This window comes from Anoplolepis gracilipes, chromosome 1, assembly GCF_047496725.1.
Source record: "Anoplolepis gracilipes chromosome 1, ASM4749672v1, whole genome shotgun sequence".
Taxonomy (NCBI): Eukaryota; Metazoa; Arthropoda; class Insecta; order Hymenoptera; family Formicidae; genus Anoplolepis; species Anoplolepis gracilipes.
The window spans coordinates 2,730,131-2,757,297 of NC_132970.1; the positions used below are offsets into that span (position 1 = coordinate 2,730,131).

The 27,167-nt window shown below is 32.4% G+C and overlaps 1 long non-coding RNA gene and 1 pseudogene across 2 annotated transcripts; one reads left to right on the forward strand and one right to left on the reverse strand.

Moving 5' to 3' along the window:
- On the reverse strand, window positions 1-24,573 carry LOC140666793 (uncharacterized). 2 transcript variants are annotated; one of them, XR_012046866.1, is made up of 5 exons: window positions 24,490-24,573; window positions 12,429-12,564; window positions 12,035-12,146; window positions 11,721-11,953; window positions 1-1,199 (listed from the first exon to the last, which is right to left on the reverse strand). It is a non-coding gene; the product is annotated as an uncharacterized lncRNA (long non-coding RNA). The 2 variants fall into 2 exon arrangements; XR_012046863.1 differs by having other exon boundaries at window positions 11,721-12,146.
- LOC140666779 (lysosomal aspartic protease-like) lies at window positions 19,500-24,975 on the forward strand (annotated as a pseudogene).
- Window positions 24,976-27,167: the final 2,192 nt, after the last annotated feature.

Consider the following 27,167-nt stretch of genomic DNA (forward strand, 5'->3'; position numbering starts at 1 on the left):
ATGAAGTGATTTCACTGAAATATCCTATCTTACTTGCGTTTAGCTGAGAGCCATCGCAAACGTTTCATCAACGCCATACGATTCATCCCATTTTCTCCTACTATCCATCTACTAGCGTTATTTTACCGAGACAAATCACGAGTATATCCTACGATAAAGAACGATGCGAACGCGGAGGAACGGCTGCAACAAAGTGAGGGAAGAAATCGATGTAATCCGATCGATATTTTATGGGTATATTCCTGCACCGCGGGGGAATTTACAAGGGCAATTTGTGGAGAATCGAGCGAAATCGCCGCTTAATGCCGTCACGTAGATTTCTCGCTGCCGATCTCGAAGCGCATTCGCGCATTGCTGTCGGGGAAACCGATCGATATCAGCGACGATTTGCCTCGTTTCGATGATCGTACCGAGGTTACCGAGGATCGTGACCTCTCGATTTCGCGAATTATTATCACCAGGATTACCACCGGGATACCAACTATCGCACGCAAAAGACCGTGACCTTAGAGTCGAGCCTAACCCGGACCTAACACACGATTGCTTCTCAACTCCTATATTTTCCAAGGAAACACACGCAGGTTCATTCTTATCGATCGCTGACGTGACTAAGAATTTCTCTCATACTCGGAATTAATTATTAACTAATGAAGATTACACAGTAGAATATTATTAGCGCTTACAATTAAATAAAGTTGAAGAATATTTCAACCGCAAATTAACTACGAATTGTATTTTTTGAATAAGATTATTTCTGCATGCTTTGCATTTAGTTTCATCCGTTGATGACAATTATTTACGATACACAGTTGAAACTCACAGTTTAGATGCAATAGCTAAATCAATTACACTGGCGATGTCGGTGATAGATTTTGACTGATGGTGGTCCATGCGTTATCTGACGGATCACAAGGATGGTTATCTCTCTTCCGTCAGTTCGTGTCCGTCACGGAAAAAAGGAAAACACAGATCTTTCCGCTTAGGTTGAGCCGACGGTGACGATGGGACTTTATACCATGATGGAGTGGCTGTCCGAGTCCTGTAGGTCTCACTGTCGAAATCGTCACATCACTAGCAGTTACCTGTGTTACCAGTGTTACTGGTTATCGGTACGCATCTCTCCCTCTTCCTCGGACTTGCTTCTTTTCCGTTGTTCTTTCCTTTTTTCTTCATCGCGTCACGTCCGCTCTCTTTCAGATCTGTAAGTCAGATGACATCTTGTACCGCATAATGGGTTACGTTAGAAGAATAAATTATACGACTTTGAAATCTTCCCGGGAAGAAGCGACGTTTGGCTCACGCGTTTCCCGGAGTTCTTGTTTACAAATTTATATGTCTACGGTGATGAATGTTTGTCAATTAAAGTTACCGAATGTTGCCAGAATATGAAATTGTTGGAAATTGCGCTCTATTGTGAAAGAAATGCATTTCGATAAACTATCTTTTATCTCATTTGACCAATGTATGACTTTAAACAAACGTATTGGGAATAACTATCAATGTAAAAATGTTTACAATTTGTACAATTGATATACTATATGATTACGTTAGTTGATAAAATTACACTTAAGTAACATTTTTAAGCACAGATGACTGTTTCCCTTCAAAAATATGAGCCTTGTTATCAGATGTACGACGATATACGAACGTTTCATAAACTGTACGAATCATCCTTCGAGAGTTACGGCTACATCGTCATTACGCCATTTCCGATTACCAAGAGAGTATTTTCCTGTGTGAGAAATCTTGGTGGCCTCGAGGGAACTCGGGTTATCTACATCGTCCGTCGTCGCTTCCAAGATCAGCCGAATCTATGGGCACGATCTCAGTAGGAAGAGGAAAGCGATGCAGACGCGCGTCTAGCCGGACAAAAAGCGAATGGCGCTCAGCAGAGAGAGGCGCGCTTATAGTTTCGCGTCGGCTGACAGCTGGACAATCGCCAGGAGGGAAGAAGGGATTATAGAAACTGAGATTACCGTGGAAACGACTCGGCTCGCGGGTGCTTAACGGTAATTGGTGAGCGCGAGTAAATGCGCAGCGAGTGCGTGCACGAGCTCGCATACGTACGTAGTAAGGGCGAGACTGTCTGACAACTAATGAAAGTTAAGCTGTCTCAATTCTTTTGTCGAAGGCTTCCCCGCAGAATAATCTTAATGTTTAAACGTTTACATTAATCTTTTATAATAAAGTATATTAGACTAGATGGGACAAGTTTCTTATTTTTTCAAGAGAGCTATATTAATGTCTACTTTTTCCTCAATTTTCTTTGTAATGTTTCTATATATTTATTTACAAATATTACAAAGATATAAAAATAACTTCTTTCACCTTTTTCTTTTTTAAAAAACCGTTTTTAAAAAAATTATATTTATTTTACTGTAATACTTATATTATATTATATTAATATATTGAAAAATTTATATATATTCTTGTGTTGTTCTTCAAGCTTTGAAAAGTTATCAATCTCATCCGATATCTACCGTTTTCGTGATAATTTCTCTCTTGCTTATACGTACAAATAAATCGACTCGCAACGCGATATCCACTCACCTACCACTTTCCTTTCATAGCGCGTAAGCAAGCAAATGTACTTGAGCACAGTTGAAGCTTGGAAAAAAAATCGAAACCGTCCGTCTACCGTGTCGAACTTTAACCTACGCGCCTTCGCTTTCTACGTCTCTCGGACACCGCGGATCTGAATTATCTATTGCGGTGAACAGCCGGATGTCCGTTCTACGGAAATAAGGACTTTGACGTGTTGCCTTTCTCCCGCACGTATAATGGCACGTTATACTCATTATAATATGGACAGGATCATAATTGAGTCGCTTCCATTGAAAAGAAAGAGAGAGAGAGAGAGAGAGAGAGAGAAAGAGAGATCGCAACGTTACATGATAATAAATAATCTTTAAGATTGTCGAAAAAAATTTCTATTTACGTAACAATTTGAAGAGAAAGCTGTACACAGATGTTTTATATATCATTTATGATGAATTATGTATAAATGATTAATGTGTAAATATTTTAGACACAAGTGTGTAAGTGTGCATTCTTTATTTCGCACAAGAGTTAGTCATGATCCCTCATGAGGACTGTGATACGCGTGCAACGAGCTTCCAACAGAAACCAGACAAAAAAGAATAAAAAAAACAAGGCAAAATGTACGAGGAAGAACTGTCCTCCCGATTCCGTAAACTTTGACCCGTAACTCGATTCTTGACAGTGATGCATCGCATCCTGTCGTTGGCCCGTATTCCACGGGTAAGTTTTCTTCTTTTTCTTCTTTTTGCACTCCTCATCCTCCTCCTCCTCCTTCTCCTTATTCTTTACTTCTTCTTCGAGAGCGGCCTCTTCTCATTTTTGTTTTCCCACTTCCCTTGTCGAGTGCGTGGCGAGTGCACTGACTCATTGTCAGAAGGAGCAAGGGCTTAGTCAGTGGCTGGCATGCGTACATGAAGAACAAGACGACGAAGAAGAAGCAGCAGCAGCAGCAGCAGCAGCAGCATACGAAGGCGACGCAGAAGAAGACGAAGACGAGGAAGAGACTATTACAATAGAGGGAGTCTGTCCGCCGGGGCGTAGGCGCTGCTTTCCAATTCTTTTTCTCGTTGATGCTTCTTTGGACCGTCTTTACTCTGCCCTCGTTCCACTTTACTCATTTTTCTACTTACCTTTTGCCTCTTTGTCTTCGATCAGGGGCTCCTGATAGTCTTTTTGTGTGAGATGCGCCGGTGGCGAGGGCGAAAATAACAGGCGCGAATGCCAAGGAAGAAAAAGAAAGCTACGGAACAAACTCAGTCCCATCCAAGGACTGTTTACCGGCTTAGTGGATCGAGAGATCAACTAAATATAAACGGATAATAATGTGAATGTGAGCTTTTCAGTTTTACTTTTTTTCTCTCTTTGTTTCTCTCTCTCTCTCTCTCTCTCATTCTTTCTTTCTCTATGAGTGAATCGTTGCAATGCACTTTAGCATTCCTTTCGAGTTCTTGACAGAATGCAAAGTTAAATTTTCATGAATTTAATGACGTAAGCATTTCATAAACACGTTTATTAAATCTTTTCGGAATTTTGATAGCGCTATATGATAGTACGAGATGCAAATTGTTATGCACAGTAACATTTAAACAGTCCTTACATCTAAGAAATTCGAGAAACCCTTTAATAAGATACATAAAGTACATTTTTTAGGCGAACGAGACACACGATTTATAAATCGCGTTATTAAATAATATTTATACCATTTTTCACGAATTTATACTGATTTTATATTATGAAGAATTATTAAAGAAACGTAACATATTCTTCAATAAATCCCCTATAAATACAAACAAATAAACAAAAATTTAATTAATTAGCTCTCTCCTGCACATTTTTATTCCTTTTTTATATAACTCTCCTCGATACAATGTTAAATAAAATATACAATTAAATATAATGTTGCGCAAAAGCATTATTAGCGTTTAAAGTGAAGATTATTAAAGCCCGAACTAATTATTCAGTGTCGTCTCTTCTCAAATCGTCATGCAACACTTATATTCGTATTTATGCGGACGTTGACGCGTCGCGGATGCGCGGCCGCCGTTAATAAATGCGGTTGCACTTTCGTGATGGCGTGCGCGTTTGCGACGTACCGACTTAAATCGACCGGCGAAAGAATACGGATCACAGAATTATTACCTACGTGGGCCATTGTTTGCGCTCTCATTGGCATTCATGGAGTACGCAGCCTTGTGTCCTATCAATGGCATAATATCCGATGCTATTATGAGTTATCGCGCTATTGTCTATTCACAGCAACGTATACCCACTCTCGGCGTAAAACGCCTTAATACGTTTTCCGGATTGCTTTGAATAATTTGGAGAACTTCTATGCGCTCTCCCAAGTACGTTCTGTGACGAATGTTTTGCAATATGTTGAGTAATAGATGTTTGGTTGAGTGGAATTCTCATCTTGATTGTCACTAATAGTCTATATTTATTTGTTGAATTATTAAATGCTTCTAAAAAAGAGCTGAAAAGAAGCAAACTAAATTTCATATTTTTATGAAGGCTAGAATTATTTCGTGAGTAATTTGTACTTGTTATAGAAAAAGTTAAAATTTTTTATAAAAATTACACTCTCTTATACATTTTCAGTTTAATAGATTTTTCCTATAAATGTCATTTAGTACACTTAAACATATATATAAAAATTATTTTATTATTTTCAATAATTATTCCATTATTTTTTAAATTTTGATATCGGCATTTTTTTAAACCTAATACATTCTTAATATCATGTTGCAGCTTATGACATTTCCAAGTTCTACAAGCTATTTGCAAATTCATTTCGTTTTGTCCGTTTCTAATCATTATTATGTGACATTTCAAAATGATTTTAGTATTGCTGCCAATCGTCATAATAGCGTTACGAACAATGCGGAAATAGTCAGGAAGGTGCCACGGTAGCGTCGAAAGGTAGACGCAGGAGAGAATCGCTTATAGTACTCGGTCGTTATCTCCGGAGGACAAGAGAAAGAACGAGGGGGGGGGGAAAAGGATAAACTCGTAAATCGCCGCAGCCGGGAGCGAGGGAAGTCGCGGGAAAAATAATCACGCACGCAGTTTGGCGCACGCAATGCGCGTTTGGCGTACACAGGAAGGGAACAGTTCTTGCCAACAGAGTTACCGTCTCGCATAGAACGCGCGTTTAATGCACGCGTGTGCGTTACGCGCCTCCCGTCCCGTCCCGTCCCGTCGCGTCGCGTCGCGTCGCACTGTACTACGCCGGGGACAATTGCGTTTTGCGGCAGGGGAAAGGTATATCTGCATACACGGCATAATACAATTTGCGCGATGCGCTGTATATATCCTGCGACCGCGCTCTCGCCAACGCGCGTGACTACTACGTGCGTTACGCCGCGGCGTTGCGGTTCGCCGCTTGATGGAAAACGCACTTTTATCTCTCATCGCGGTATTACCGCCTCCCGACGATTCAGAGCCACCTTTATACCTACGGCGCACCGCACGTGTCGAAGACCTGACACGAGCGTTCTCACGCATACGCGAAGATTCAGGCGCGGCGATAACTGGTCGTATCGTCGCACCTCATTGCACCGCGTGACATCGCGGCATAGCTGACGCGAGTTTTATATCCCTCATCGATGTCGAAAGATAGTGCATCAAATATTATGTTATATTCAACAAAATTTTCTCGCATTCTTAAAAATATCTCTCATTATTAATACTATTCATATACACAGAAAAAAATTAGTATCAAATTAAACCTTAGTTAATCATTGTTTCACATACACAACAATATATAATTTTCTTAGAAAGATTTGATAATATTAAATTTCAATAATATTATTATTTTAATATTATAATAATCATCTCAAAAATATAATATCTTAGTTTGAATATTTGTCCATTTAACATTTTTTTCTATATTCCTGAAAATTATTTTTAAATAATAAGGATATATTTTTTTGAAACAGAAGTACATTAAATGTTTTTGAACTAGCAATTTGTATTTGTTTAACGCTATAAAATCTCATTTCGAGGTTTACATATCGAGGATAAACATAATCTCAAAACAAAAATAATCATTTTTTTACTGTGCAGAATATATAGTACATTGTTTAAAAACAATTTTTAAAATGTTTGTATGACACAAAAATATATCTCAAGATATCATTAAAATATATAATTATGTCCTATATCCTATAATTTGTCATTATAATTTCAAGACTATCAAAATTTAATCGTAAGCTCGATTTTTTCTTTGTTCAATCTTATACAAAATTAAAGAAATATATATAAAATATACACATTAAAGACAGTAGCATTTATAATAAAAATAAAAATAAAAAATAATAAATCAAAGGTTGTATGTGCAAAGGGCAGTATATCTGTAATATAATATTACGGATGTAATTAAAAATTAATTTTTAATTTAATAATTTTCGAACAAGTAAGTACATGGATTAGATCTGAGAAGGTTGAACAAATAGATCTGATTACAGAATCGCAAAAACTTTCAAATTTCGATTACATTTCATTCCGACATAAGAAGCAAGGAATAATATTAGCTTCAAGGTTTTCTTACTGGTAATCCAGAGACGTATTTTCGGGATATATCTCAAGAGCTTGCAGTCGCTATTACTGATTATACATGCCTTTCTCGCGCAAGGAAACGCTTTGTCAGGGTGTAGCGCCAGAAACAACGGGGCTGCCGTGGGGTCGGGTTGAATTATACACGTGGAGGCTACTATTCCCATTAGGTGGTCGTTACGTCGCCGTGGAAGGTAGCTCTCCTGTATTGCTGCGATAGAGATACGTAGATTTGCCGATGGAGTGATTTATAGATAAGTAAATTGATACGTAAGTAAGTAGATAAAGAAGAGACCGGTAATAAAAGATAGGTATTTTCAGCGCTATCCAGACGGTAATGATGCAAAGCGAAACGACCGTAAGACACGGCTCTTAGCGGTATTCGACGAGATTATAAGCAAAGCAGGGCTGCAATATGCAGAGGTTCGATGCACTCGCACACTATATTGTCTCGTTGCTCAACTATATGTCGTTACATGGTACAACAAATTTACCTTTATAGCGTGAAAATTGTATCTTTAACTAAGATCATTCACATCCCTCTCAGCATTGATAAACCTGTATTCGTGGAATCTTTTACCCACTCATGAGAAATTTTTTCTCTTATCTATAATTTTAATTAAGTAAATATTAAATTTACTTCATTTAAAATCTACGCAACCTTTATTATTTCATGTATAATTTACGCAATGTATGATTTTTCATGTATAATTAACGTAAAATATCTTGGACTAAACAAGAAATTTGCGAGGATTCTGCTTGCATACGACATAAAAAGTCATATCGTTCATCGTAACTATGTAGCGAGCGGTGTTATCTGAATCGCGAGAATTTTCAAGCATGCAACCTCCGTGACCGTTATGTACACGCGTTATCTTTGCTACGTTTGCGCACGTCTAAGAAGGCATCATTTCCTAAACTTTCGAATCTCCTTTCTAAAATTTTCACCGCGCATTATCAGCGAGAAATAAGAAGTGTAACTTATGACACACTTCTTGATACTTAAAATCATGCAATATATCAGAGATTGAATAATTTCAGAAGTAACGATTATACACATCGTGCAATGACACCTGGTTAATCGTAAGCATGCTGCGGTGAAAAAGCCATTGTCTCTCATTCCGTCGAAATACCGAAGATACTTGAGTGCCCGTCGGTTCTCTGCTTATGTCGGACGAGTGAAGATACGTGGGGAGAATGAACGAGGAACGCATCATAATCTTCAAACCGCATCACGAATATAATTCACCCTGAAGACAACAGCGAGTTGTTATGTACGCGACGGCATCGCGCTGGCCATCCCTTCGTGCGCGCGCGATCAGGTGGATCTTTTTTTCGAGGCATCCCCCGCGGCGACCTTAACGAGACAATTGCGACGCGAGAGAGCAGACCCCCTCTGGGGTTTCAAAGTTCGACTCCTACGCGCCCCGACGAACGGTGGCGGCGCGGCATCGCCGTCGCTTGAACACGCGGACTGTGGCGTGTCGCGGGCAGACGTGTACGCAATTTGTCTCGTCCTCGGATAATTACACCATTATGCCTACCTTCTTACCTTCCAGTCTTGTACTCTTGGTCCTCCCTCTTGTAAGGATCACGCTACAGCCATCCACCTTCGTTGCGCTCGCGACTCTGTTTCGCTTCCTCTCCTCTTCTCTCATCTTTCCGTCTCTTCTTCTTCTTGCTCGAGCACAAAGCTTCTTGTCCTTTAAATATTTTCTTCTCTGTCGCTCTTCTCAAATCTTCTACCCGGTTAGGTTATTCGTTTTCGTCTACGGTCTTCTCGAGACACGCTATCTTAATTAATACGAGAGACACTTAGCTTGCCGCTAATTTATGTCATTTGTCTATATTCTCTCTTCAAGGATTTTTTCGGGTTGCTCGTCGAGGACGCACCACTGCGACGTTGTTCATCACCTGTCCGCTCGTTCGTATTTAACGCGTTAATAGCCGTCGCTTAGGATTATCACAGATTTGTCGCACGAGTTTGCCGAACGACCGTTTGCATTTGTTGAACATACCACTTGTGTCATAATGATACTTATGTACATGCATGCATAATTTTTATTCTACAGTTGTCTTTGTTAACAGGTTGTTGTGAAAATTTCTTTTAAGTACATTATTACATTATTACAAGTTGTAATGAAAATTGCACGCTATTAGAAAGGAAAATGTTTAGAATAGTTTCCTGCGTTCTTATTTCTCACGACTTGTACAGTTTGGAATTAATTGTATCAATCTTTAAGCTATAATCATTTTTATACATTTTTGTACAAATATATTTTTTAATATATTTTTAATATATTAATTTATAATATATTTTTTCTTAGTTGTAGATTTATAAATTTTCTTGCACACTTTTTTACAGTATTGTAAGACTACGCGGATTGAAAGAATAAACACTTGGCAGTTTCGGAAAGATATTATATCGAAATATTAAGCTGGAAGATTCGCCGTGATAGTGCGCGCAAATTCCACCTGTTTGACGCAATGACATCAAAGGAGGCCGTTGGAGTGACTCGTAATTCGCGATATCCCGGTATCATTATGCGACGATTGCTCATAATTTTACGAGGTGTTAAAATCGGGTGCGAATCTATGAACCGAGCCGCGAATCCAAGAAGGACGCTCGCGACGATAATACGCGAAGATCGTCGTAAAATCCGCTACCCGAGCACCAAATAGAATCGTATAAAATCGTATGGAGACATCTTTATTAGAGGCTCCATAGGACAGTTTAGAGATATCCTCGATCCCGCATAAATGTCGACTTGGGTCTCGATGAGCATAGCGATCTCTCGATAGCGGCGTTTGCCGCCTAACGATGTGACGATCCTTGAATTACGAGCAGTGACCGAGCAATAAAATGTTCTTACGAAAGTTAAATCGCGTGATGTAATCTCGCGACGCGAACGAGGGTTGATGACCGTATTAATGGGATAATTAAATGTTAACGGTAACTCACTAAGAAGATATATTCACGAGAATCATAGAAATATTAGTTCTGCTTGAGATTCAGGCGAAATATAAAGTTAGGTGTGAAATGGGATATCTCATATGTGTTAAACACATATAATGTAATCTTATATAAAAATCCCGCTTGGCCATTATATTTTTTTACATACATTAACATTTTGCATATACTGAGATATTGAATAGTTTAAAAAAATTGAAATAACTTCGATTTAAGAGAATTAACTTTGAGCTTTTAGTTTGAAGCAAGTTATAATCAATACGCGATTCTAGTTAGCATGCGCTGACACGATTTCAACTCAGATATGAGAAAATTAATGACCGTTACAAAATACACGGTTCATTTTATGCATTCGTGATAAGATACAGACTTGGCGGATATTATTAAGAAGCGTGTTAGATCGTTAGGCAACTACGGCAATTATTCATCCGGAAAAAATACATCGCCTTTTGGCCTTTGTTCTGGTGCGAGTTTGTCGCGGAATTAGGCGCGCGGTATTTGCCGTAATTAAGGATTACTACATTTCGCCAATTATCTTACCACGGCTAGGAACGACTTGTGTGGCGAACTCGCCGGGACAGGATTTATGGTTCACCGTGAACGCGGTCGAGAAGAAACAAGGTTTCTTGGTGCGAGCATCTAAAGTCGCGCACGAAGAAAACGTGGCATTCTCTTGTAGCGGTCGATTCTTCCGCACCGATAATACACGTGTAGCCGTCACCCTGCGATGGTGTATTAAGGGCGCCGATTTCGGCGCGCGAGGCAACACGCGCTTCTCCAATCACGCTGATGCACCTCAGATGATACTGTCATAAATCTTGAGTTATGGCGTGTCTCGCGCGACAGACACTCCAAGAATGTGACAAATTGCTACTTTAAAGTATTTATTTTAGCGAGTGTCCTTCTCCGTTCGTGTGCGTCGTAAAATATCAATATTTACATCGAGCTGTACGAAAATTCTTAATAGCAGGCCTGGCCAACAAGTTGATCTGCGTAATTTATTTTGTCGATTATTATATTTATTTAAACAGAATGACTTTTTTATAATAAGCTTACCACTTTTTAAAATTTAAAAAATGCGATGGTAGATTATGTTTGTTTTTGAATTATGAAAGTAGAGATTATACTTTAGTTAAAGTTGACCAGGCCTGCTATAATGCATTGTAATAAGCAAATTATGACAATTTATTTTATATTTGCAAGTTTTAGATATACAAATGTGATGCATACGCACACAATAGAATTTTTTCCTGCTTGCTCGTGAAATACTTACTACATTATAATTTACATGTATATCATAATTAGTTTATTACAATGTTTTAATTTAAGTCTTAGTTTATTTGTAATAATTATAATAATTATTAGTGATATATTATTGTGATAATATCTTCAGAATAAATTAATGTATATTATAATAATCTTATACATAAATTTGATTTAAAAGAAATGTCACATAGATATTTCCTAAATACATTAAAATTTTAATAAATTAATGTATAATATAATAATCTTATACATAAATTTGATTTAAAAGAAATGTGATAAATATTTCTTAAATACATCACAATTTCAAGATGTAAAGGAAGCAAGTCGTGTCTCGATCGTATTAATTCTCGCTGACCTGTCAAGGTCAGCCTCCACCTGTTTCACCTACCTCCGTTCAACGGTTTGGGGTCCAAATCGAATGTGATTTCGATTCCTTTGCTTTGTGCACTGCTTTGAGCGTGGGCGAGGATCCCCGTGGTTTGCTAAGCTCGTCGACCTCCACCAGTTCCAAGAAGTCGAAACGTGCGGCCATATCTCATACGAAAGGGGGATTTCGTGCACTTCGGGACCTCTCTACGAATAATGTACACCGCCGTTGCTCATCGTCCAACCCCACGACCCCTGGGGATAGAGGCGATACCACGATTAGTAATCGCGTGTTACCACTTTCTTTTTTTCTTTTTTTTCTTCACTTTGTATTACCATTCTCATCATCTCGTATATATTTAAAATACGCTGGATGTCCGCAGCAAATTGTTCCAAGACGATTGATAAACCATTATTAGCTGCTTATATTTCTGGATCTTCCGGCATTCTTGAATTTTGTTTTTGAATAATTATAAAACTTAAAAGTTTCTCAAAAAGAGATCGCGAGATTAACAAAAATTTATAATTCTGGTCATAGTTATTATGATAGTGAGTAAAATGTCTATCATTAGTGTTTTATACTTAACTTTTATTAATTTACATTTTATAAGTGAAATATCAATTTAATATTTAGAATCCTTTAAGAAAGATAGATGCAAGATATATAGAATTATTACAATAATATTTGCTAATAAATATCTAAAATACGTCAGTGGAAATATATAGTTACCGCTTGCTTAAGAAATATAAAATTTAACTTTGCAGAAAGATCGAGGCGCTTTTAAATTTGCAACTGTCATATCTCCCGCTGTTCGTCCTTCTGGATGGGATTCATCCTCGGGGACACTCATTTATGATATGGTCGTCTTGTTTATCATACACCAAAAAAAAAAACAGACAATCACAACCTTATTTAGCCACAATAGAGCCAATCAACGGAGGTTAATTATCGCCGACATTAAAGCTTGACTCGTTATATCGATGATAAATCGGTATCTCGGTATCAGAAAGCTGTTATTTTTTGTTACGTAAAATCATACGTTTATGTTCTTTTATTCATAGTACGACAAACAATAAAGGAAACGAAAATTAAAACGAATATATTTTTCTTTGAATTCATCGTTTTCAATCTAGCGCTTCAATTCATTTATAACTTGATTAAATAATTTTTTGCTAATATAATGGACTACAATTTTTTTCTGCATTTAAAATAATTTTTTCTTAATATATTTAGTATTTAGTTCTTAAACTCACGCATTATTGTAAAAAAAAAAATATGTCTAGGAACACATTTCTTGAAAAATACATTTACTTCATTTTAAACTACATGGAGAAAATTTTATATTAAAAATTACTATGGTATATAATAACTGTGGACCATTAGGAACATTTCAAGTTAAAATAGTATATAAAACTGTAAAAATTGACGTAATTTTTACGTAAATTATTTGATATAAAATTTTCTCCGTGTACCGTTGTCACATATTGTCACAAAGATATAAAATTAATTAACGATGCATTTCTTGAAAATGTTGCTTTATGTGGACTAATATGTTCGAAAAATTAATCAATGACTAAGCCTCGATTATCAAAGACTGAAAGACGAGAGAAACCGAGGAAAGAGAATCTGCGCAGCCGCATATATCTCGTAAATAGACACGTTTACTCGGACAGACCTTGTTATTTGCCAAAGCCTCTTATTAAAGGTCTTAAAGATCGCCGAGCACGCACTAAACCATTGCTTCTAAACTGTTCGCGCGATTATCGTTCCGTTTTGCAGTCGAGAGTGAAATACCTGATTCCGTTAAATGGCGAAATCCGACGGTACTGAGCGAAATCATCTAAATGATCGATCTCGAGTTTCTTAAAGTATACACGATCGATTATAATAATTGAAACCCAATGGATGCGATAGATTTAATATAGGCACGCGATAGATTTAATATATTTACGTCAAACATACGTTATAAATAATTTAGAAAATGTCAAATAGTCAAATAAATCTTAACGAGTTCAATCCTTCAATCATACGAAAGTATTTTCATGTTGCAGGAGCTTATTGCGACTACCGGACATTTTTATTACAGAAGTTTGAAATTTAATAAAACTAATGACTATGATATATCTATATTTTTATATTTTAATCTAATATTTTACAAATTAATACATACCCACACACACAACATGTACATATATATATATATATATATATATATATATAAATTTTTTTTTTCTATTTTAATCCTTTTATCTTATACTTAAATTTCAAAATTTAGTTGATCAGATATTTTATGTTAGATATAAAAAAGGAAGTAAATTTTATTTTGTACAAGTATATATATATATATATATAATTTAAATAAATATATGTATGTGTATGTATCTATATTTCGAAAGAAGCATTTTTTTGCAATCCGGGGATTTCGCAAAATAGAATAAATTGATTTAATAGAGCAAACGATCATGTATATCATTAATGATATAGATCAAAGTAAAGATATATCAATATGATAAAACGCTAAAGAATTAAGGTACTTGTGCTAAATGATGATAATGTTTAGAAAAATCATTCTAATGATTTCCGTTCATGAGGATATCTTAATCTAACGGAGCGAAAAAGCGGCATTTCGCATCATTAATCGCGACATGCAATAATGGAAGTATATTCATGTATTAAATGAACGGTTAAGATGCGGATATTGGTCGAGCTAACAATGAGAGATCGATATCAAAAAGGTGGTTTGCATTCACCGTGGATACATGCCATACCCGGAAGAAGAACCATATCGTTTAAATTAATATTAATGAACAATTGATTTAGTATTCTATTCTGAATAGATTTATGTCAGCATTTTATTGAAATTATCAACGAAAATTATTTTCGAGTTTGGCGAAAGTTATCAATTTCAAATTGAAACGTTCTGTTGACTCTTAAGAAACAATCTACTAGGATGTAGAGATAGTAGTACAAAAAAATAATGTATAAATATATTAGACTAAAAAGATAGCATCTCTCTGGTTATAAATGCGATAGAAATATTTCTATGAAAAATTATTTATTTTATTTATTTATTGATATTATTTCGATATTGAATATTACTTGGAATTTTTTTATAAATTCTTCTCGATTAATTATAAACTAGATATTTTCGATTCTTGACAGTTACAGTAACCAGTATACGCGCTAAGGAATATGTCGCGAAAAACATTCATGTTCACGAACGCCTTATTAGGACGAGAAGCGAGGGTGAGGTTGATAGGTGTGGAGTGTTGCAATCCAGGCAGGTAGGCGCCAACAATACCGAGGGACTGTCAAGAGGAGAAAACCGTCGACACTGCGTTAACGACTTGCTGCCATGTAGGGCCCACGACGCCATTTCTCGCGTTAAGGTAAAAGCCTCTCGAGTCTTGAGAGAAAGATGGCTAGAGAAACGAGAAAGGGGAACGGACGTGGCGAGGACGCAAATAGAGAAACAAGGAAAGAAAAGAGACCCTATGTGTGCGAAGTTTCAGTCCTGGCGTTCATTACTTTGGCATGTAAAACGGGCGTTGCCGGTTTCGCAAAAGACAGAACAGTATAGGCGCACATGACAAGATACAAATGTATATTTTAATGTGCTTAAATTTAACGGACAGAGAAAGGGATACAAAAGAGTGCAACATCACTATAAGTTTTTCATCTAATAAGAAAAATATCAGTGCTGTCAGAAATATTACTGTATAAATTTTAAAAAAATAAAGAAAAATCTATTAAGCTAAAAAATATCTACAAATATTTTGACTTTTATTTTTGTTTTTTATTTTACAATCTAATGTTTTTATTAATATAATTAAATATAAAATATACAAAAATTCACTAACGAATATTTATGATATTTCACGATCTTTTATATTAATTTATTGTATTAATATTCATTATAAATAAATTATAAGACCGATGTTACGGAAACTTGATTACAGGCCCAGTGTCTCATATAGTTTTATGTTGTAAGTTTTTGCTTACAACATAAGACATCATGACACTGATAGTAAGAAATAAGTAATCATCTTACAATCAGCTAGCTAAATTTTTACAGTTTTAATATAAAAAAATAGGGCGTTGATTATCTTTGATATTAAAATCGCCAATGTGTTTGTTGCATACATTATACAAAATGTCAAAGATACCATCCGATAATACATATACATACATATATACACGTCATCTGAATTTAATTCACAGTTAAGGTACGCGCTTGCTTAGTGTATGAATAAAGGCCGCTTGTGCGATCTCTTAGAAAGGGTCCCGAAGGCTGACTAGAAGTCCTTTTCCTCGTGCATGCATTTATCTACGAGTTATAATTTGGTCGATCTCGCTGCACTATGTGCTCGGTGGCAGCGTACTTAGACGTACGAGTCCATCAGGGTCCACAAGACCCCAGCGGGAAAGCATGCACATGCGATACGCTAACCGACGTGAAGAGGAATATGAATGTTTTGCGTTGCACGAGCGAGATTGAAGCTCTTTATACCAGGATTTATCATTATCATCGTGTTGGCAGATATAGAGGCGAGGAGATTCTAAAAATTTCCATATGAACGTTATAAAGTGAGAACCTTTACCGAGATATCTTATCGACTATCCGGTGATACCTTTACATATTATTATTTATAGTCTTCTTCAATTCGCGTTGCTTGTAGCATTATTTGAAAAATACTTTAATGATGCAGAACAGAATTTTGAGCGATATTAATTGTTATTTTTGGGACTTTACTTTAATTAAACTTCTTAATTATTTTAATTTAATTGATATTGATATGACGTAATAGTAATGAATTTAATTTTCACACGCACACCTTATCATGTACCGATATAAGGATTAAAATACATTAGCATAATATGAAATATTTAATATTAACCAATTTTTAATATTAATATTATTTTTTTAATATTATAATTTTATTTTCTTCTTATTTATTTATTAATAATTTTTTTATTAAGCGTGAAAGTAAATATTTTTAAACAAGGAAATCTTTAATAATAATCTTAGAGATATTATATGTTTCTGTTGATTATAAAATTGACGAATAGATAGATGTGTTTTATGAAAATAGCTGGTCCGGAACAATCAAATGCTATTTTTTTTTCCTAGAGACGTCTCAGACACGAGTAGTAATAAGTCGCTCTTATGGCTGTTGGTTTCAATTTAATTAATGACTATCGATATATGCCGTAAGTCGCTAATTGCAAGGTACGAGGTGGCCAAGAGCACCACGCCAGAGACACGAAGGGCGGATCGTTGAAAAGGATCGCCGATCGATCTTCTCAACGCTCTCGACTCCTTTTTTTCGACGCACGACGCGCCTCTTACTGATCTTTCCCGGTTTTTTTTACGACGGTCTATCGACGAGTCTTTGAAAAAGATCTCGTTCGTTTCGTTGTGCTCTTGAATTTGCCGCGACCAATAATTGGAATAACAGAAGATAACAGAGATCAGCCATAAATTATGTCAATATTGGCACACTTAACGAATTATATATATTAACATTATAACATTGTAGGATCAATTTAGGTGACAGCATTACCTTGTGCACGTTTGGCTGCCGAGCTAGAGCTGATACGAGTAGTTCGAGAATAGTTGGACCGAAATTAGATATTAATCTTATTAACGAATACATTGATAATATTATTGGTGATGGTAAAAAAAATGTAAGTAAACTATCAATTTTTTCACTATGGCATAGCCTTCTAGAAAATGTATAAAAAATGTTACTGAATATATATTAATCTTGTTAATTTTTCTATTAATAATTTAATATTATCTTCTGTTCTCAAAGCTAGATTATGATAGGATTAATGAGTTGTCTACAATTGGTTTTGTTCTAAACAGTAAAACGTTCAATCTTACCTCTAACGATTATATTGTTCGAGTAAATATTATGGATCGAAATTAACAATAATATACAGTTAAATTATTTAAAAATGCAAAGTGTTCACACATTATGTATTTAATTTTTCGCAAGAAATACAAGGAGGCGTCATGAAATGTTCAAGCGGCTTCTCTGAAACGCAATTTTCTGAGATATGGTATCTGGGGATATATTTATTGGTCGTTACTCTATATATACCATTTTTGATCTGGGAAATAACCGAGTGGGATTTGCTCCGTCGAAATAAATGTCAGTTGTCTTTTTTCGAATTTGTCGTTATATCTAAATGACAATCTTGCTAATAATTAAGAAAATTTTTTTCTTTATAGCGTTTGATGCATATTGATTTATAATTTTTATTTACAAATACTCATGCGATATATTCTTATATCTATAAACATACCTATAACAAAGTTTACCAAAATATTGATAATTGTTGATAATTATGCAGACAAATATTGATAATTATTCGCAAATATAAGAGAATTATCTTTTATATTGCATATATAATACGCACGGTGTGTACTTGCCAGAATGAAATATCAGACAAGATATCAAGTTCTCCTATGAAGCATTTAAATTTCTTCAAAAAATATAGCCTTTGACGTCGGTCTCTTGACCGTCCTGTAGCTATTTTTTATAAAGTGACTTATAATGCTTCTACCTCGACGCAAAAAAAAAACACCGATATAATTATACGTGTAAACTGTTTAATGCTATTATACATATTTACATCAATGCTATGAAATATTTTTTTATAACATTTAAATAATTAGTACATTTTGGGACAACATTTTTTAAGATGATTTTATTACAATGACATAATTGTTATTTGCATTATACTAACATTGATGTAAATATGTATAATAGCATTATTATTGTCTCATTTAATTATTGTTCCTATAATAAATAACAAAATAAAACTCATTTTCCAAGATATAAAACCGATTCAACTGTGTAATTAATTACAACTTTTAAATAAAAATGTTTCAAAATGAATATGGATTACTGCTTAATAACTACTTTTAACTACTGTTACTTGCAAATAAAACATCACTTGCAAAGTCCATGATTAAATCAAATTTTCTTTTAAAAATATATTTTTGTTTATTAAAAAAGTAGAAGCGTAAAATGTGCTGCAGAAAAGATTTTCTGTAAATCCGTTAAGTTCCGTTAGCTTCCGTTTTCATATACCTTATCACGTTTCTAAATAAGATTAACATAAATACTGTCATTCGTGACACCAAATCATTTCATCCCAGAGATGGATGATATTCAAATACATTTTTATTTATAATAGTTTGTTATTTAAAAATTGTATCTGTTATTTGTATTATTCGTTCCTTCTGTTATTTCTTATTTGCATCAATCATTATTTGATAATATGTTTAAGGTACTTTAATTTTTACACGTAATTTTTAAAACCAATTGATAAAAAATATATTATATTAAAATTATTCTGTTTCTCTTTTCTCTATCAAGATGAAAATATATTATTTTATTAGGAAAAACATATAAATAAAATAATGATTATTATAATATTTAATAATGTAGTGCAATAATTTGGTTCATATTATTCTTACTAATAGAAAAGAATAAAGATATATTAGTTAAATATTTATTTAGAATGTAGAAAAGAATGTAGTTAAATAAATAAAATTTTTGCATTTGTTACAAATAAATTATAATTTATTTCTATTATTTATCATCTATTATTCGAATAAAATTTTCTTTATGTTTACTTCATTTTTCTTATTTATTACTTTTATTTACTCTTCTTATTTACTTCTTTTTAAGACGTTAAGAAAGTTCTAGATGTTTTGATAACTTTTTGCTGTTACGTCTTTCTGGGTTTTGGTCTTTTTTCTATATTTTTCTTCGTTGATCTTGAACAGGTATATTATATTTGTCTGTCTTCGCTCTATATCACATTGTCGGCGAACTTCACGAAGACGTTTCAACGAATAAATCGATCGAATTGACTTTCTTGTTTCACAGATTCTCCTAGTGAGTCTAAGTTTTAATATTAGTTAAGTTTGTAATGTCAGTTTCATCATATTTAGATTATTAATTTTAATTTCTAGGCGATATTTTGATTCCGAGTTTTCCTTAAATTGTTGATAAAACTGTATAGTAGATAACGAATTTTGACTGTCTTGTACTTGGTTTTAGAGCATTTCTTTCTACGAGAACAACTATTTTGTCACGCGCTATTACATTCTATTTTCCGTATCATTTTCCCTCTGTACTTTAAAGTTTTTGTAAACCTTTAGTTTTTATTTATTTCATACAATTGTTGTTTTTTCATTAATCATCTTTTTATTATTATTCATTAATTTATATTAATGCCTTTTCATTTTATACAATAATTTATTTAAACGACCTTTTCATTTTGTATTACATTTGATTTCAATAGAGTGATTAAGTTGTTTTTATCTGACAATATGTTTAAATTATTTCTATAACAATATTTCTCGTTATTAATTAGCATTATTTTGATATAAATTTTACTTTACTTTAATAAAAAATATAAGATATATTGTAAATGTAAGACAAAAATACACCTATAGGTAATTGTGTAAACAAAAATGTTTAAAGAAAAAAATAATTGTACAAATTTTATTTAAATAATTAAAATACAGAATGTTGTATAATTTCAATTTTTCAAAAAACATTCAACAAACTCAACTGTGTCTCAAGTCGTAGCATAAATTTATCAAAGTAAAAAAGACGTGCCATATTACGTGTGTACTTTATTCTCATTTTTTTCTAATTAGTTGTATAATTTTCAATAAAAAAAATTTTAATTTTTTTATATCACCAAATCAATCAAATTGCATGTTATCAACATAAATTCTTCAATAATTTGTGCATAATTGTACTTTAATCTTCAATAGCGTAATATTAAACTTTGTTGCAAAGTAACTAATATATGTTGTTGATAATTGCAATGACGCTTCTTGGGAACAAAATGTTATTTGCATAGTTTATTGGTCTATATTTCTCTATCTAGGCAACGTAAATAATGTATTTTCTCGAAATTTTAATTGCTTTTTTTTCTTTAATAACTAAACAGTATATTTTTTTATTCAATTGATCGATAGAAAAATTCAAACGTGTGTGCGCGATTATGCTGTCGCCTATCGATAAACGATAGCTTTAGTAGTTCACTATAATTTATTTTTAGTACATCTACCTACAAGGTGAAAAAAGACAATCTCCGAGAATTTCGGAAAGATGTTTCTCTCTTTCGCAGTAGCCGCGACATTCTTCGTGTTGGTCGATGCGCAAATCCATAGGTAAGTACACATATTGTGCTACATTATTAGCTTGATATATTGAATATGTAAAATTGATTTACATTTACGAAACATGCATAAATGATTGCGTTTTAATCAGAAATTGAAAAATTTGTCTACAAAAATGTATGTTTGTTTAGTTTAAAAAAATAAAAGTAGAACCTTAAAATTAATAATTTTATTAATAGTACAATATTTATTTTTATTTTAAAAATTTTTAGCTTTATTAGTTATGGTATTCTGTTTTCAAAAAGATTATATTTTTTTGTTCGTATTTGACTTTTGTATTTACGAAATATTATTTTTGAATATTAAGCTTAAAAAATGTTTATATTTATTTTTAAAATATAAAGTTTTTGAAAACAAATCTCTTCACGAATTCGCGCGAAGTTCGCGCTTTTGTTTATTTTAGATACTGCGATCCTTATTGTGTTTCTAATAACATATTATCTGACGTGTAAGCTCAAGTGTAAATATATTACTAAGGTGCTTTTTCTTATTTATTTTTTTTCTTTTTCTACTTATCTATATTTATATGTGTATAATTTATTTCTAATTAATACATTTAATTTTAAATTATTTCTTTATATAAGATTACATACAATCTTTAATTAAAAATCGAAAAGAGTTTACTAAATAATAATGTTTTAATTAAAAATTTTAGATTATAAACTTCGACTTAAATTTACATTATATATTCAATAATATTTCAGATATATATGCAATATGTAAAGCTTAGAATTAAAAAAATTTTGATTTTTGTGACAATTATGTGCGTGTGATTGTACACAGATTTTTCATAATTTAGTTTTTTTCAACTCTGTTCTATATATATACATGTCACAAAAGTTTTATATTACTTTAAGGATTCCATTATACAAGATGAATTCTGCCCGAACAACTATGCAGGAAGCTCGTGTCGACTTGAAACAAATTTTGCATGAAAATAAAACTGCATCGATATATTTGACCAATTATAGAGACGTGCAGTACTATGGTATAATCGGCATCGGAACTCCGCCACAGAATTTTACAGTAGCATTTGACTCAGGTTCCACACATCTTTGGATACCATCGAAAAAATGCAATTATTCCAATGCTGCTTGCAGTAAGTATCTTAATATATATATATATAGAATAATAATTAATTTGCGCTCATAAAGGACTAGCGATATATTTTTAACTGTGCTCTTCACAAATGTATATTTGTCTAACAAAAGGCGAATTGAAATTTTTCACTCTTCCTTTCTTTAAGCAAGGAAAACCTGCTTTTTGCAAATTATAAAATTGTCGATATTTTTCGTCAAATAATATCATTATATACTTAACATTAAAATTAATTAATACTAGTATATATAAAAAAACATGTAACTATCTACTTAATATAATATTTCATTACATACATATGCATTTTTTGTATATAATAATATTGGTTACTGTTAAAAAACTTTGAAGAAAATTCTAATTTTTTGAAGAATTAATCTTTCCCTCTCTCAAATAAAAATGTACATGGTAGATAGGTACATAAGTTACAAATATTATTAAATTTTATTCCATTTACTGATTATATAAAAATTATTTAAAATTTTACTCTACTAATTAAATTTTTCGAATATTTTTTAAAATCTTCAAAAAAAATAAACAAATGCAATTTTAAGAATTAAAATCATTGATAATATAATATCACCAAATCAAGCTTTAGAATTTGTATGCATATTTTTATATGCAATTGAGCATATTAATACTCTGAAGGTAGAAATGAAATTTCACACACAAAAATAACTCAAGAGTTAAAACGATAGATACACATTTATATATATAAAATAATGGAATCAAGTATTGTTTATTGAAATCAATAAATTTTTTTCTTATTATTAATTATTTTGTAATATTGATTATTAATTATTTTGTAATATTGATAACTTGTAATATTACTTATTATTTTTTACAGTGAAGAGTAATAAATACGATAGTACAAAATCCTCTACGTATTAACCTAATGGTACATGGATTGCTTTTGAGTATTTCTCTGGCAATGTGAGTGGATTCTTGTCGACTGATGTAGTAAATGTAAGTCATAATTAATTAAATGATTTAATACAGTTCGACACCAATTATAATTGTAGTTTATAAAAATTACTAAATTTTTTCTAATATTCTTGTGCGTGATGGTTTCATTACTAATACTAATTTTTTTATAGGTTGCCGGCCTTAATGTTCAAAATCAAACATTCGCAGAAGTGATTGAAGAGGACAAATCATTTATTAATGTAAAATTTGACGGTCTTTTGGGCCTGGGTTATGAAAAATCAGAAGATGAGCTATCTGTTTTCTACAACATGTTTAAACAAGGTCTAGTGTCACAACCTGTTTTCAGCTTCTATCTGAGTTGGGGGTTCGTATCTTCTTTATATACGTCAAAAAAAGTGCTTAAATAAAAAAAAATGTACATGTATATATATATATATATATATATATATATATATATATATATATATATATATATATATATTAAAATATAAAAAATGAACAATTTATTATGCAAAGACTCATCAGCCAAGATAGGTGGTGAATTGATATTTGGTGGTACCGATTCTGCTCATTATGACGGTGAGTTGCTCTACGTTCCTGTTACTAGAACAGAATACTGGCAATTTACCATGGATAGGTATGTTATTTTTTTAAATAAATAACATTGATCATGTTGCAACAAATTATTAACATTATCGCGCTGTAGTGTCAAAATAGGTAATGTAGTCTTGTGCAAGAATGGCTGCCAAGCTTTTGCTGACACAGGTACCTCACATATAATTGGACCTTCATCAGATATCATCGTTATTAACGCATACATAGACGCTCTTATTATTAAAAATGACGGATATGTAAGTAAATAAACATTTATTTTCACTATAGCATAGTTTTTTAAAAAATTATAAAAAATGTTACTAAATATTAATATTTGTTAATTTATTGATTAGTAATTTAATATTATCTTTTGTTGTCAAAGCTGGATTGTAATCGGATTAATGAGTTGCCCACAATTGGTTTTGTTCTGAATGGTAAGACATTGAATCTTACCTCTAGAGATTATATTCTTCGAGTGAGTATTGTGGATCATAATTAACAATAATTAATAGTTTAAATTACTTAAAAATACAAAAGTATTCACACGGTGTATTAAATTTTTCGCAGATACTCGTGAAGGGCGTCATGTATTGTATGAGCAATTTCTTTACATCTTCCATTCAAGAAAGTCCGGGGTGGATTTTGGGAGATGTATTTATTGGTCGTTTCTATACCGTTTTTGATCTAGGAAATAAGAGAGTGGGATTTGCTCCATCGAAATAAATGTTGGTTTTCTTTTTTTGAATTTTCCCTTATATCTAAATGAAAATCTTGCTAATAATTAAGAAAATTTCTTTTTTATAGCGTTTGATGCTTATTGACTTATAATTTTTATTTATAAATACATATCTATAAGAATATTTACCAAAATATTGATAATTACGCAGACGATTGGCAAATATAAGAGAATGATCTTCTATATTGTGTATACATATAATACGCACGGTGTGTACTTACCAGAATTAGATATCAGATGAGATATCAAGTTCTCCTATGAAGCATTTAAATTTCTTCAAAAAATATAGCCTTCGACGTCGGTCTCTTGACCGTCCTGTAGCTATTTTTTATAAAGTGACTTATAACGCTTCTATCTCTACGCAAAAGAAAACACCGATATTATTATACGTGTAAAATGTTTAATGCTATTATAAATATTGACATCAATGCTATGAAATATTTTTTTATAACATTTAAATAATTAGTACATTTTGGGACAACATTTTTTAAGATGATTTTATTACAATGACATAATTGTTATTTGCATTATACTAACATTGATATAAATATGTATAATAGCATTATTATTGTCTTATTTAATTATTGTTTCTATAATAAATAACAAAATAAAACTCATTCTTTAAGATATATATATAAAAACGATTCAACCGTATAATTAATTACAATTATAAAATAAAAATATTTTAAAAATTGTATCTCTTTGATGCGCTTATATGTGTACAGATAATTAATATTGTTTTCAATTATGCAATACAATTATAAAATAAATGCAATACAATTATAAAATAAAAATGTTTAAAAAATTGTATCTCTTTGATGCGCTTATATGTGTACAGATAATTAATATTGTTGTCAAGTGATAGTTTCAAGAGTTTTTCCACCAAACTTTTTCCTACCAAACTTTCTTTACCTATCTATCTTCATTCAACGAATACACGAAATGCAATCATCAAACATGCAATTTTTATTTTTATATTAATTTAGTCAAATTCTATACTTCCGATTCTACAGTGTTTTTTTAAAGAAAAGCTTAGAAGATGAAATTTCTTCTGCTTTGTGTAAGCTACTACGTGCAATAAAAAAATTTGGAAAAAAATTTTTTTTTTCAATCAATGTTACATTGAATTAAATAATAGCTGTCGGAAGTGTCTTCAAAAATCAAGTTTGTTACGCTGAATACCCTCTATAAATACTGTAATTTTTTTTCTTTTTGAACTGCATTTCTACTGTTATTAATTATATATTATATAAATTATATGTATATATATATATATATATATATATATATATATAATTATATATATATATATATATATAATTATATATATACGCACAACGCATGCACGCACATATACATATACATGTATATTTCGCGAAGGAACGTGTATAGCGAATTTGTCAAACTATGCGAATACCCATGAGACTAGCTGCTTTAACAATATCTCATTGGCACTCCGGTCGAATTTTTGCATTGTATCAATACTTCTCTATTCTGAATGTATTGACGAGCGTCAACGTTTACTGATTGATACTGGATTCGAATTAAGTTTGATATATTATAACGCTAATATTGCAAATTATGTAATAGCGAAGATTACGGGATGCTAATAACAACTGCCGATTTATCATTACTAATTAATCAATCGATTGCGTGACAGGTGTCGATTCGATCAATCGTTGCGTGATTTAGAAAGCTAGCTGCTGTTTGCGCACGCCTTCTGTCATAATAAATAACTGAAATAGAGTTTATCATGATAAAGGGAAGGAAAAAAAAATGACTATGATTTACGTTATTATAGAGTTCGAAGCATGCTCTAAAATAAACATTTTGAGAGAATAATAATTAAAAAATAATTAATATTTAAACGTAAGAATATAATACAAATTAAAATATAGAATATTATAAAAAATAATTTAAAAATAAATTTTGACAAAAAAAACAACATTCTTAATTATTATTATTTAAAGTACCATTTTTAATAAATAACTATAATTTTTAATAAATAAATAATTTTATAATTTTTCACTTCTATTATAAGTTGTCATAAGTTAACAATACTTTTTTTCTTTTACAGAAGCGTATGATTGTACTAGTTAGTCTATAAATTTATAAATAATGACAAGACTTAATTAAACAGAGAGAGAGAAAGAAAAAGAGAGAGAGAGAGAGAGAGAGAGAATGCGAATAAGATTATTAGATAAGAATCGATGTTAATTAAATAAAGAAAAAGTGAGTTTCAAATTAGCCTTTCCTTAATAATTGCGAGCCTCATCATGGATTATAAATTCATTCATCCGTATACGTGGAAATCTTAAACAACCAAGAATCTTTTGAGAGTTATTGCTTCCTGTTAAGCCGTCAATCGCGATACTCACCCGCCTTCGACGTTTTATAACTATTGCCAACCTGCAGGTATGCGCGTTTCATTCGGGTCGTTTGCAGCTGTCAAATTATGTCATGTGAATTTTGATAGTTATATAATAGTTTGTGTGATAATAAAGGAGAAGAGGAATAGGAACGGAAAAGAAGAAGAGATAAGGAATAGAGATAAAGTGGAATAGGTATGTATTTAAATATATTTGTGTGTATTTCGATTAAAGGGGATTCAGAGAGAGAGCGATATGAGACAGAGAGAGAGAAAGAGAAAGAGAGGTATTTATGTATATATGTATGTATGTATATATGTGTACATATATATATATATATATATATATATATATATATATATACATATCTACGTACGCGTGCCGTAATTCGCTGCCTAGGTATTTTCTTTTATAACTTCAAAACTAAGCTTCGGACAAAATTTTTCCATAGGAAAAATCGTCTCAGAATTCATTCAGGAATACGACATTTCCTATGGAAAAATTTTGTCCGAAGCTTAGTTTTAAAGTTA